This window comes from Aulonocara sp. 'chitande type north' Nkhata Bay, linkage group LG17 (assembly GCF_057382095.1).
Source record: "Aulonocara sp. 'chitande type north' Nkhata Bay isolate Kocher_YH1m ecotype deep benthic linkage group LG17, A_spYH_male_GT1.1, whole genome shotgun sequence".
NCBI classification, from domain to species: Eukaryota; Metazoa; Chordata; class Actinopteri; order Cichliformes; family Cichlidae; genus Aulonocara; species Aulonocara sp. 'chitande type north' Nkhata Bay.
This window is the reverse complement of record NC_141360.1, coordinates 24,534,211-24,548,763: the sequence shown is the minus strand read 5'-3', so window position 1 is coordinate 24,548,763 and position 14,553 is coordinate 24,534,211. Positions and strand designations below refer to the sequence as shown.

The 14,553-nt window shown below is 36.6% G+C and overlaps 1 protein-coding gene across 2 annotated transcripts in view; it reads left to right on the top strand.

Moving 5' to 3' along the window:
- tmcc3 (transmembrane and coiled-coil domain family 3) overlaps nt 1-14,553 on the top strand; it is a 231,490-nt gene that overhangs the window by 68,503 nt on the left and 148,434 nt on the right. The gene's annotated exons all lie outside the window — the stretch shown is intronic.

Below are 14,553 nucleotides of genomic sequence, written 5' to 3'. Positions count from 1 at the left end.
TAAAATTGGAATTAATTAATTAAATAAATAGTTATGACACATGTAATTAATTAATTATTGACACATTTAATTAATTATTTATGTATTTCACATTTTAATTAATTATTGACACATGTAATTAATTAATTATTGACACATTTAATTAATTATTTATGTATTTCACATTTTAATTAATTATTTAATGATATATTTATTTATTTCATTTTGGCAGTCCTGACGCCTGGCTCTCGTCATGAAATAATTTTATCTGTCAGCCTCACCCATCAAACTCAGGGGGCGGGGTTAACGCTGCCCATGCAGCTTCTCTAACATTTGATTGGTTGCCGTGCAAAGTAAGTCAAAACAGGTCGATCCTAGAAAATCGATTGCTTGTGTAGACTTGGGGCAGCCAGTTATCCCAGAATGCAGATCAAATCACAAGCAGCAATGGTGGTGGTGTAGTTTTAAAATACCCCGTTTTTCTGTCACCAGCTACACTTTTAACAGTGTTTTAGCCGCGAATGTCGCGACGTATGTCTGGTCAGGTTGTCAACATAGAACATGTTTGCAAAAGTGCTCAGATGTTTTCAGAGATTTCACTAGCTCTGCTAACAGTTAGCATGCAGAGTGCACCGAAGGGGTTACGTTAACCGGTTTGTTTACATATTCCACTCTCCGTGTTCCACATGTTGCATTCGCAGATTCTCATTTTCACCGAACGATCGTCTCTTTCCGCCTGGTTTTGTGTCTCTGTGCTTCTGTAACATAAAGAACGAGCTGACATTTTTCTCACGAAACCAGCGATCAGCTCAACAGACCCTCAGTTTACCTGCATGCATCCTCCTCCTCATCTGTCAGCTGTTTAACACCTGCTGCTAATTCAAGAAACACGCCTACGTTACCTGGTGATAGTCACAGTTTAACTGGGCAGCCGGTGCTCGATATAACGCAATGTCAGCGCATTTTTCTGCACAAGATAAGGAAATATAGTATTTTCCCCGAGCGCAGAGCTGCTGGAGCTCGTTTCCTTACAGAGCACTTTATAGGCGAACAGCTTTATCAGCGGCTGATGTCCAATCACCGGCACACAGCTTTCAAACCTCAGCTGAGTTTTAGCTCTCAGTGGTTAAACGCTGGACTTCATTCACTCAGGTTCTGTCTGTCGGGTCACGTTTACTTCGCTGTTTTATTTACAACTGAGCAAATCGGTTTGGCTGAGGTTAAAGTTACGTTTCATAACTGCATAGTTTCACAGACGTTTAATGGTTCACTGGCACATGTGTTAGACTGAACTATCATCTAAATATTATCTGTTTTTTAATAGTTATTCAACTGTATTCTAAGCACCAGCTGTCTGTTAGAATGTGATTTTTTTTCTCTCTCTGTTGGCAGAGGTATAAAAATGCGCAGGAAAATCTGACATGCATGGCGAACTTCACCGACGATATTTAGGGAGGAATAAACACACATCAAACATAAATGAACCATTTGTCTGTCTCCATAATTGAGAGAATTTTCTCTTCTTATGTCAACACTCTCTCTCTTTTTTTTTTCTTTTTTTTTTGCTTTTTCGGTCATGTTATGTTTACCTGTCAAAGGCTTGTTACAAACTATGAAACACATTGTGCAGACTTCTGGATGTTAGAAGAAAACTAATACTGCTCATGAATGAGACTAAAGGCAGGAAGGTGTCCTTTAAAACTAAACATGTTAATAGGACCTCCCTGTTTATATCATAGTTTATGATATAGCACGTGTATTTCAGTAATAGCCTGCTGAGGCCACTATACGTGCTGGCCTCATATCAAATGTGAAGGCAGACTGAGTCTATGTTTGACGTTTTTTATATCTAATCTTCCTTTTCAAACATTTAAACAGCAGCGAGTCTGCAGCTGAGGGAATACAAACTCAAATTGTCGGAACAGGTTTGCTCGTTTCTTGGATTCATTTGGTGATTTATTAAATGTATAACTGTTATTCTAATCTGCTGCTGAGTCTCTTACACTTTTCTTTATGCTGTATATTTTCACGTCTCTGGAATAGTTGGCAGTTAGATAGTCAGCTGGGAAACTTTGTGTTAACTCATGGAGCTGAGGATATCGTGGATATGCTGACCTCGCTGCGTGGTGTACAGAGCGAGGTCAGCATGATTAATATTCACAATAAAAATATTAGCCGAACATCATGAAGTCTGTATGTGTTTCATAGTGTCGAACAACCTTTGTACAGTTAAAGCCAGCAGTTACTACATGACGGAAACACCAACGTTATCTCTTTTATGTGTTTATACACAGGTCACGCTGATTACTGAACAAAAACCCAAAGATCAGATGTTAAACAGATTTATTTGCTCTCTCTCCTCCTTAAACATGTTTTTAATGTTAGTTATAATTCAGAATTGGCGACTGAAACACGTAGGACACATAAGAACATCAGGAAATAAAACATCGATAAATATAACCTCAGTAAAAGAAGTCAGCGGGGGTTACTACAGCTGTGTACCGGGGCCTGCGCTTTGTCGGTGGGATTGCTTGCGAGGCGAGCGGGTCTATCCCACGCTTTGCCGTGAGACTGGGCAGACATCTCCGAAATCATCGAAGCACTTTTGCAAAGAGGCTGTATCTTGAAAAACCGACCAGACACATGAAGATTAAACCACTACATTCTCGGCTAAAAAAATATTAAAACGGTATTTGGTGACACACAAACAGGGTTTTTCAAAGCTCAGTTCTGTTAGCTTCCACATGCCGGTTGTTGTGTGCTAGAAACAATGGCCACCAGGCCAAAGCAATGGTTTTGACTCGATCAGCGTTAACCCCGCCCCCTGAGTTTGATGGGTGAGGCTGACAGATAAAATTATTTCATGATGAGAGCCAGGCGTCAGGACTGCCAAAATGAAATAAATAAATCATTAAATAATTAATGAAATGTGTCAATAATTAATTAAAATGTGAAATACATAAATAATTAATTAAATGTGTCAATAATTAATTAATTAAATGTGTCAATAATTAATTAAAATGTGAAATACATAAATAATTAATTAAATGTGTCAATAATTAATTAATTACATGTGTCATAACTATTTATTTAATTAATTAATTCCAATTTTAATTAATTATTGCCACATTTAATTAATTATTTAATGGTGTATTTAATTAATTCATTATGGCAGTCCTGGCGTTCCATAGAAGCACAGAGAGGCACAGGATTATTGCAGCCTATTTCTCATAGTGAGGACTCCCCTCAAACAAATGACCATAATTTCCAAACCGTAGGGGCTAGAGCGGTCATTCTTACACCGTCTAAGTCCTCACAGAGGATTGGCTGCCTGGGGACCTGGCAGAAATATATAGAAATACTATAATTAAGCATAATTACTCCTTTTAGTACAAATACTATGTTTTATCACAAATACTATAAAAAGCAGAAATACTATAATTTAGCAGAAATACTATATTAAGCACAAATCCTATAAAAAGCAGAAATACTATATAATGCAAAAATCCTATAAAAAGCAAAAATAGTATGATTAAGCATAAATACTACATTTAGTAGAAATACTATATTTTAGCACAAACCCTATAAAAAGCAGAAATACTGTACTATGAGTTGGTAGAAAAAACTATAATTAATCAGAAATACTATATTTGGCAGAAATACTGTATTTGGCACAAATCTTATAAAATAGCAGAAATAGTATGATTTAGCACAATAGTAATAACTTAAACAGAAAAATTGGAAAAGCAAAATGGACAGCTGAAAAAATGATGAACATGCTGAAGGTCCCTCAACTATACTTGTTAAATGAAAAAAATCAGCAAAAAAATCTATAACAGCCACACAATCACAAATATGTACACATAAGAAAACACACATGCACAGAGAGACACACACACAAGATCCAATTCAGTCAACCAGTCTAAATATATTGAATTTGAATCTTAGAATGAGATCATCCCATTAAAAGCCTTTCTCTCTCTCTCTCTCTGTCACACACACACACACACACACACACACACACACACACACACACACACACACACACACACACACACACACACTCACATACACACAGGGAGAGAGAAGTGAGTTTCTAGGTCAGCCTGGGAGCTGCTGAATTTGAATCCACCAATCAGAGAGCCTGTGCACTCTTTCCCTCCAAAACATGTGCCTCTTTTTACACACGCAGCACAGAGAGGCACAGGATCATTGCAGTCTATTTCTCATAATGACGACTCCCCTCAAACAAATGACCATAATTTCCTAACCGTAGGAGCTAGAACGGTCATTCTTACACCGTTTTGTTCAGAAGAGATGGGGGAATCTTCAAGTGTTGACAATTTATCATTAAAATATGAATTTTTAGAGATATATGACACGGATGACTTGTTGACTTAGAAGCCACGAATTCCCCAATATGCAAATTTGAATACCTGGAGCCCACATACATGATTGGCTGGCTGGGAAGCTGTGCAGGCCCTGATTTGTGGATTTGAATTCCTCAGCCCTCAGATATGATTGGCTGGCTTAGAAGCCATGAAGGCCCCAATATGCAAATTTGAATGCCTCAGGACACATATATGATTGGCTGGGAAACCGTGCAGGACCTGATTTGAAAATTTGAATGTCTAAGTCCTCACAGAGGATTGGCTGCCTGGGGACTTGGCAGAAATATATAGAAATAGTATGATTAAGCATAAATACCACATTTAGTAGAAATACTATGTTTTAGCACAAATACTATAAAAAGCAGAAATACTATAATTTAGCAGAAATACTATATTAAGCACAAACCCTATAAAAAGCAAAAATAGTATGATTAAGCATAAATACTACATTTAGTAGAAATACTATGTTTTAGCACAAATACTATAAAAAGCAGAAATACTATAATTTAGCAGAAATACTATATTAAGCACAAACCCTATAAAAAGCAAAAATAGTATGATTAAGCATAAATACTACATTTAGTAGAAATACTATGTTTTAGCACAAATCCTATAAAAAGAGGAAAAATGTACTATGATTTAGTAGAAAAACTATAATTAATCAGAAATACTATATTTGGCAGAAATACTATATTTTGCACAAATCTTATGAAATAGCAGAAACAGTATGATTTAGCACAATAGTAATAACTTAAACAGAAAAACTGGAAAAGCAAAATGGACAGCTGAAAAAATGCTGAACATGCTGAGGGTCCCTCAAATATACTTGTTAAATGAAAAAAATTAGCAAAAAAATCTATAACAGCCACACAATCACAAATACGTACACATAAGGAAACACACATGCACAGAGAGACACACTACCAAGATCAAATTCAGTCACCCAGTCTAAATATATTAAATTAGAATCTTAGAATGAGATCATCCCATTAAAAGGCTTTCTCTCTCTCTCTCTCTCTCTCTCTCTCTCTCTCTCTGTCACACACAGACACACACACACACACAGACACACAGGGAGAGAGAAGTAAGTTTCTAGGTCAGCCTGGGAGCTGCTGAATTTGAATCCACCAATCAGAGTGCCTGTTTACGTTTTCCCGCCAAAAGAGGTGCACCTTTTTACACACGCAGGCACAGAGAGGCACAGGATTATTGCAGCCTACTTTTCATAGTGACGACTCCCCTCAAACAAATGACCATAATTTCCTAACCGTAGGGGCTAGAGCGGTCATTCTTACACCGTTTTGTTCAGAAGAGATGGGGGAATCTTCCAGTGTTAACAATTTATCATTAAAATATGAATTATTAAAGATATTTGACTTGTAATGCAGCATAACTGAGTAGAGCGAAGCAAAAACTGCCTTGACTTGCCCTCAAACAACGGTTTGTAACTTGAAATCTGTTTGGAGTATCGATATCATTCTTTCACCGTAAGAGACAGCAGGCTTTGGTGAACAATCATGGAAATTTTCAGGTCGCTGTGGAAATCCAACAAAAAGTTATGACGAGAGAAAAAAGTGGTTCATTTCCAGACTTTGAAATCTGAAGAAATCTGAGCGAAGGACGAATTTCCTACCCTCAAACAAGTCCAACTCATTTCAGAACGGTAATAGGTGAGAAAGAAATTCTTGAATTGTGAGCGTCAGGAGTGTCTGAAGATATACCGGGACAAGCCTCATGTCTTAACTTTGCTTCGTTAAGGAGATATGACGATTCGAATATGCCTCTCATTACAGAAATGCAGCGGTGATTTTGAACAAGCTCTCCATTGACTTTATATGGACAGTTTTCTGACCTTGTGTTAGTCTGAGGAGATTTGCGAAAGTTCTATGAATACCACAACAATGATAGTGACATTTTCTGAAAGCCAGCAAAAATACCTACGTTTTGATGTATAATTTGTGGAAGTTGAGTGAAAATTGAGCAAGTAGCAGGAAGTTGTTCGGACATGAAGAGAAAATTGCAAAACCTTCAGTGGCACACTGGAAGCCAAGAGCATAGCAACCATAACAACGCATGTATTTTGTGAAAAATCACAATTTTGCAACTCAAAACTTTAAGAGGCATAAAAGTAAAACAGTAAAAGATTTGAAAAAGCTGAATCATACCTGAATAGCCCAATAATTTGTGAACATTTTAAAGTTTGAATGGTTGTTCTAGGTGAAAGTATGAGGAAGTAGTTAAGTTTCAAAAACAAGCAAAATTTAGCAGAATTTTGGAAGATTTCCATTCATTTCAATGGGACAAATTAAAGGAAAAAAGTGGAATATTTTAAAAAGTATAATAGTTAAAAATAGCAAAAATCATAGCAGAAATTAGCAAAAATAGTTGAATAGTTTAAAATTTGAACGGTGAAAATCGGCTGAAAATTGTGGAAGTAGTTTAATGGCGAAAAGTGTACGGAAACACCCAGAATAATAATAATAATAATAATAATAACTAGAAAAATTTGCATTTCCTGCGAAAATGCAGTGTGGATGCTTAAAGCTGAAGCTGTATGCAAAAAGTAGCTGAAAAAGCTGAAAAGTTGCAGAAATTGTAAAAACTTTGCAGAAGCAAAAGAAGTTTGCTAAAATGGAATAACTTAGCAGAACTGCAATATCTTAGAGGAAACATAATACTTGGCAGAAATACAATAGCATAGCAGAATTTAGCAGAAATATTGTAACTTACCAGAAACATGATAACTTCTCAAAAATACAAGAATTTAGGAGAAATAGTATAAGATAACAGAAAGAATATATTTAGCCAAAAATACTTAAACATTACAGAAACACTATGATTTAGAAAAATAGTACAAAAGAGCAGAAATATTGTGATTTACCAGAGACACTGTGATGAACTATGAATATTGTAATTTTAAATTAAGACTATGTTTTAGCACAAATATTATAATTTGGCAGAAATACTATAATTTAGCACAAATACTATAAAAAGCAGAAATACTATAATTTAGCAGAAATACTATATTAAACACAAACCCTATAAAAAGCAGAAATACTGTACTATGATTTGGTAGAAAAAACTATAATTAATCAGAAATACTATATTTGGCAGAAATACGGTATTTGGCACAAATCTTATAAAATAGCAGAAATAGTATGATTTAGCACAATAGTAATAACTTAAACAGAAAAATTGGAAAAGCAAAAATGGACAGCTGAAAAAATGATGAACATGCTGAAGGTCCCTCAACTATACTTGTTAAATGAAAAAAATCAGCAAAAAAATCTATAACAGCCACACAATCACAAATATGTACACATGAGGAAACACACATGCACAGAGAGACACACACACAAGATCCAATTCAGTCAACCAGTCTAAATATATTGAATTTGAATCTTAGAATGAGATCATCCCATTAAAAGCCTTTCTCTCTCTCTCTCTCTCTGTCTCACACACACACACACACACACACACACACACACACACACACACACACACACACACACACACAGGGAGAGAAAAGTGAGTTTCTAGGTCAGCCTGGGAGCTGCTGAATTTGAATCCACCAATCAGAGAGCCTGTGCACTCTTTCCCTCCAAAACAGGTGCATCCTTTTTACACACGCAGCACAGAGAGACACAGGATCATTGCAGTCTATTTCTCATAATGACGACTCCCCTCAAACAAATGACCATAATTTCCTAACCGTAGGAGCTAGAACGGTCATTCTTACACCGTTTTGTTCAGAAGAGATGGGGGAATCTTCAAGTGTTGACAATTTATCATTAAAATATGAATTTTTAGAGATATATGACACGGATGACTTGTTGACTTAGAAGCCACGAATTCCCCAATATGCAAATTTGAATACCTGGAGCCCACATACATGATTGGCTGGCTGGGAAGCTGTGCAGGCCCTGATTTGTGGATTTGAATTCCTCAGCCTCAGATATGATTGGCTGGCTTAGAAGCCATGAAGTCCCCAATATGCAAATTTGAATGCCTCAGGACACATATATGATTGGCTGGGAAACCGTGCAGGGCCTGATTTGAAAATTTGAATGTCTAAGTCCTCACAGAGGATTGGCTGCCTGGGGACTTGGCAGAAATATATAAAAATAGTATGATTAAGCATAAATACTACATTTAGTAGAAATACTATGTTTTAGCACAAATACTATAAAAAGCAGAAATACTATAATTTAGCAGAAATACTATATTAAGCACAAACCCTATAAAAAGCAAAATAGTATGATTAAGCATAAATACTACATTTAGTAGAAATACTATGTTTTAGCACAAATCCTATAAAAAGCAGAAATACTGTACTATGATTTAGTAGAAAAACTATAATTAATCAGAAATACTATATTTGGCAGAAATACTATATTTTGCACAAATCTTATGAAATAGCAGAAACAGTATGATTTAGCACAATAGTAATAACTTAAACAGAAAAACTGGAAAAGCAAAATGGACAGCTGAGAAAATGCTGAACATGCTGAGGGTCCCTCAAATATACTTGTTAAATGAAAAAAATCAGCAAAAAAATCTATAACAGCCACAAAATCACAAATATGTACACATAAGGAAACACACATGCACAGAGAGATTCAGTAACCCAGTCTAAATATATTAAATTAGAATCTTAGAATGAGATCATCCCATTAAAAGCCTCTCTCTCTCTCTCTCTCTCTCTCACACACACACACACACACACACACACACACACAGACAGACACAGAGGGAGAGAGCTGCCACCAATCAGAGTGGCTGTTTACTTTTTCCCGCCAAAACAGGTGCATCCTTTTTACACACGCAGCACAGAGAGGCACAGGATTATTGCAGTATATTTCTCATAGTGACGACTCCCCTCAAACAAATGACCATAATTTCCTAACCGTAGGGGCTAGAGCGGTCATTCTTACACCGTTTTGTTCAGAAGAGATGGGGGAATCTTCCAGTTTTAACAATTTATCATTAAAATGTGAATTTTTAGAGATATATGACATGGATGACTTGTTGACTTAGAAGCCACGAATTCCCCCAATATGCAAATTTGAATGCCTGAGGCCACATATATGATTGGCTGGCTGGGAAGCCGTGCAGGCCCTGATTTGTGGATTTGAATTCCTCAGCCCTCAGATATGATTGGCTGGCTTAGAAGCCATGAAGGCCCCAATATGCAAATTTGAATGCCTCAGGACACATATATGATTGGCTGGGAAACCGTGCAGGCCCTGATTTGAAAATTTGAATGTCTAAGTCCTCACAGAGGATTGGCTGCCTGGGGACCTGGCAGAAATATATAGAAATACTATGATTAAGCATAAATACTACATTTAGTAGAAATACTATGTTTTAGCACAAATACTATAAAAAGCAGAAATACTATAATTTAGCAGAAATACTATATTAAGCACAAATCCTATAAAAAGCAGAAATACTATATTAAGCACAAATTCTATAAAAAGCAGAAATACTATATTAAGCACAAATTCTATAAAAAGCAGAAATACTATATTAAGCACAAATCCTATTAAAAGCAGAAATACTATATTAAGCACAAATCTTATAAAATAGAAGAAAAAGTATGATTTAGCACAATAGTAATAAGTTAAACAGAAAAATTGGAAAAGCAAAATGGACAGCTGAAAAAATGCTGAACATGCTGAGGGTCCCTCAAATATACTTGTTAAATGAAAAAATCTGCAAAAAAATGCACAGGGAGAGAGAAGTAAGTTTCTAGGTCAGCCTGGGAGCTGCTGAATTTGAATCCACCAATCAGAGAGCCTGTGTACTTTTTCCCGCCAAAACAGGTGCATCTTTTTACACACGCAGCAGAGAGAGGCACAGGATTATTGCAGCCTATTTCTCATAGTGAGGACTCCCCTCAAACAAATGACCATAATTTCTAAACCGTAGGGGCTAGAGCGGTCATTCTTACACCGTTTTGTTCAGAAGAGATGGGGGAATCTTCCAGTGTTAACAATTTATCATTAAAATGTGAATTTTTAGAGATATACGACATGGATGACTTGTTGACTTAGAAGCCACGAATTCCCCCAATATGCAAATTTGAATGCCTGAGGCCACATATATGATTGGCTGGCTGGGAAGCCGTGCAGGCCCTGATTTGTGGATTTGAATTCCTCAGCCCTCAGATATGATTGGCTGGCTTAGAAGCCATGAAGGCCCCAATATGCAAATTTGAATGCCTCAGGACACATATATGATTGGCTGGGAAACCGTGCAGGCCCTGATTTGAAAATTTGAATGTCTAAGTCCTCACAGAGGATTGGCTGCCTGGGGACCTGGCAGAAATATATAGAAATACTATGATTAAGCATAAATACTACATTTAGTAGAAATACTATGTTTTAGCACAAATACTATAAAAAGCAGAAATACTATAATTTAGCAGAAATACTATATTAAGCACAAATCCTATAAAAAGCAGAAATAGGATGATTAAGCATAAACACTACATTTAGTAGAAATACTATGTTTGAGCAAAAATCCTATAAAAAGCAGAAATACTATATTAGGCACAAATCCCATAAAAAGCAGAAATAGTATGATTAAGCATAAATACTACATTTAGTAGAAATACTATGTTTTAGCACAAATAGTATAAAAAGCAGAAATATTGTAATTTAGCAGAAATACTATATTAGGCACAAATCTTATAAAATAGCAGAAATATTATAATTTAGCACAAATAGTATAAAAAGCAGAAATATTATAATTTAGCACAAATAGTATAAAAAGCAGAAATACTACATTTAGTAGAAATACTATGTTTTAGCACAAATACTATAAAAAGCAGAAATACTATAATTTAGTAGAAATACTATATTAAGCACAAATCCTATAAAAAGCAGAAATACTATATTAGGCACAAATCCTATAAAAAGCAGAAATACTATATTAGGCACAAATCCTATAAAAAGCAGAAATACTATATTTAGCAGAATAGTAATAACTTACAAAATTACAAATATGGAGGCATATTGGAACACAAATGCACAGAGGGACACACAAACACAGGCTCTAATCCAGTCAACCAGTCTAACTATATTCAATTTAAATCCTACAATGACATGCTGCCAAATAAGGGCAGGGTCCTCTCTCTCCCACTAAACACACACACACACACACACACACAGACAGACACAGAGGGAGAGAGCTGCCGAATTTAAATCCACCAATCAGAGTGGCTGTTTACGTTTTCCCGCCAAAACAGGTGCATCTTTTTACACACACAGGACAGAGAGGCACAGGATTATTGCAGCCTATTTCTCATAGTGAGGACTCCCCTCAAACAAATGACCATAATTTCCTAACCGTAGGGGCTAGAGCGGTCATTCTTACACCGTTTTGTTCAGAAGAGATGGGGGAATCTTCCAGTGTTAACAATTTATCATTAAAATATGAATTATTAAAGATATTAGACTTCTAATGCACCATAACTGAGCAGAGCGAAGCAAACACTGCCTTGACTTGCCCTCAAACAACGCTTTCTAACTCTAAATCTATTTGGAGTATCGATATCATTCTTTCACCGTAAGAGACAGCAGGCTTTGGTGAACAGTCATAGAAATTTTCAGGTCTCTGTGGAAATCCAACAAAAAGTTATGACGAGAGAAAAAAGTGGTTCATTTCCACAGTTTGAAATCTGAAGAAATCTGAGCGAAGGACAAATTTCCTACCCTCAAACAAGTCCAACTCATTTCAGAACGGTAATAGGTGAGAAAGAAATTCTTGAATTGTGAGCGTCAGGAGTGTCTGAAGATATACGGGGACAAGCCTCATGTCTTAACTTTGCTTCGTTAAGGAGATATGACGATTCGAATATGCCTCTCATTACAGAAATCCAGCGATGATTTTGAACAAGCTCTCCATTCACTTTATATGGAGAGTTTTCTGACCTTGTGTTAGTCTGAGGAGATTTGCCAAAATTCTATAAATCCCACAACAATGATGGTGACATTTTCTGAAAGCCAGCAAAAATACCTACGTTTTGATGTATAATTTGTGGAAGTTGAGTGAAAATTGAGCAAGTAGCAGGAAGTTGTTCGGACATGAAGTGAAAATTGCAAAACCTTCAGTGGCACACTGGAAGCCAAGAGCATAGCAACCATAACAACACATGTATTTTGTGAAAAATCACAATTTTGCAACTCAAAACTTTAAGAGGCATAAAAGTAAAACAGTAAAACATTTGAAAAAGCTGAATCATACCTGAATAGCCCAATAATTTGTGAACATTTTAAAATTTGAATGGTTGTTCTAGGTGAAAGTATGAGGAAGTAGTTAAGTTTCAAAAACAAGCAAAATTTAGCAGAATTGCAGAAGTTTCCCATTCATTTCAATGGGACAAATTAAAGGAAAAAAGCTTAATATTTTAAAAAGTATAATAGTTAAAAATAGCAAAAATCGTAGCAGGAATTAGCAAAAATAGCAGAATAGTTTAAAATTTGAACGGTGAAAATCGGCTGAAAATTGTGGAAGTAGTTAAACGGCGAAAAGTGTACGGAAGCAACTAGAATAATAATAATAAAGAATAAAGAGAAACAGGAACTCAATAGTGTGGATGCTTAAAGCATCCACACAATAAAGAATAAAGAGAAACAGGAACTCTATAGTGTGGATGCTTAAAGCATCCACACAACTAGAAAAAATTGCATTTCCTGCGAAAATGCTGTGTGGATGCCTTACGCTGAAGATTTCTGCTGAAAAAAGCAGAAAAAGTTGAAAAAACAAAAAACATTGCCCTGAGCGAGATTCGAACCTGGCCTTTCTGATCTATAGGCGGCGTCTCACCTTACTGGACCAAACTGATTCTTACAAAGAAGAGGTGGAGAGACTGACAATTCTGGTGAAATTAGCAGAAGCTGCTTAGTATTGTGCTAATAAGAGGTGAAAAGGCTAAACATTTAGCAGAAAAGAGGTGAATCAGAAGAAGTTCTGCTGAAAAGAGGTAAAGAAGCAAAAAGATGAGTTGAAAAGAGGTGTAGAAGTGCTTGCTGAAGATGGCTGTATGTGTAATGACACACTGGAGAGTGTCAAGAAAGCAGAGCGCATGCAAGCAGGGAACATGTGTAGCAACTGTCACAGGTAGGATTCGAAACTCTGCCCCCGGGTCTCACGGCAGCTGCCCTACCCTCTGAGCCAAATGAGTTCTGGTCTCAAGCAAATATATGATGAGAGAGAAAATGTGCACTGTGGAGCAGAAGCTCAAATTAGCAGAAAAGAGGTGAAGAGGAAGAACTTTGTTGTGAAATGAGGTAAAGAAACTGAAATTTGTGCTTAAAACAAGTGAAAAAGCTGAACTCTGAAATCCTGCTAAAACAGTAGTAGAGGCTGATATTTTTCAGCTACTCACTGAGCCAAACTGGTTCTCACGTAACTGAAAAAAGGTGGAAAAGCTTAAAATTCTAATGAAAACAGCAGAAGAGGCTGAGTGCACTGTGGAGCAGGAGCTCTAATTAGCAGAAAAGAGGTGAAGAGGAATAATTTCTGCTGAAAAGAGGTAAAGAAGCAAAAAGCCGAGTTGAAAAGAAGTGTAGAAGCAGAAGTGCTTGCTGAAGATGGCTGTATGTGTAATGACACACTGGAGAGTGTCAAGAAAGCAGAGCGCATGCAAGCAGTGAACATGTGTAGCAGCTGTCACAGGTAGGATTCGAACCTCTGCCACCGGGTCTCACGACAGATGCCCTACCCTCTGAGCCAAATGAGTTCTGGTCACAAGCAAAGATATGATGAGAGGGAAAATGTGCACTGTGGAGCAGCAGCTCAAATTAGCAGAAAAGAGGTGAAGAGGAAGAACTTTGTTGTGAAATGAGGTAAAGAAACTGAAATTTGTGCTTAAAACAAGTGAAAAAGCTGAACTCTGAAATCCTGCTAAAACAGCAGAAGAGGCTGATATTTTTCAGCTACTCATTGAGCCAAACTGGTTCTCACGTAACTGAAAAAAGGTGGAAAAGCTTAAAATTCTAATGAAAACAGCAGAAGAGGCTGAGTGCACTGTGGAACAGAAGCTCAAATTAGCAGAAAAGAGGTGAAAACAGCAGAAGAGGGTGAGATTTGTGCTGATAAGAGGTGAAACTGCGGAACCAATCAGAGGTACTGCTTCTGTCTGCTTCATCAGGCTGTGTACTTGTATGTATTTCTG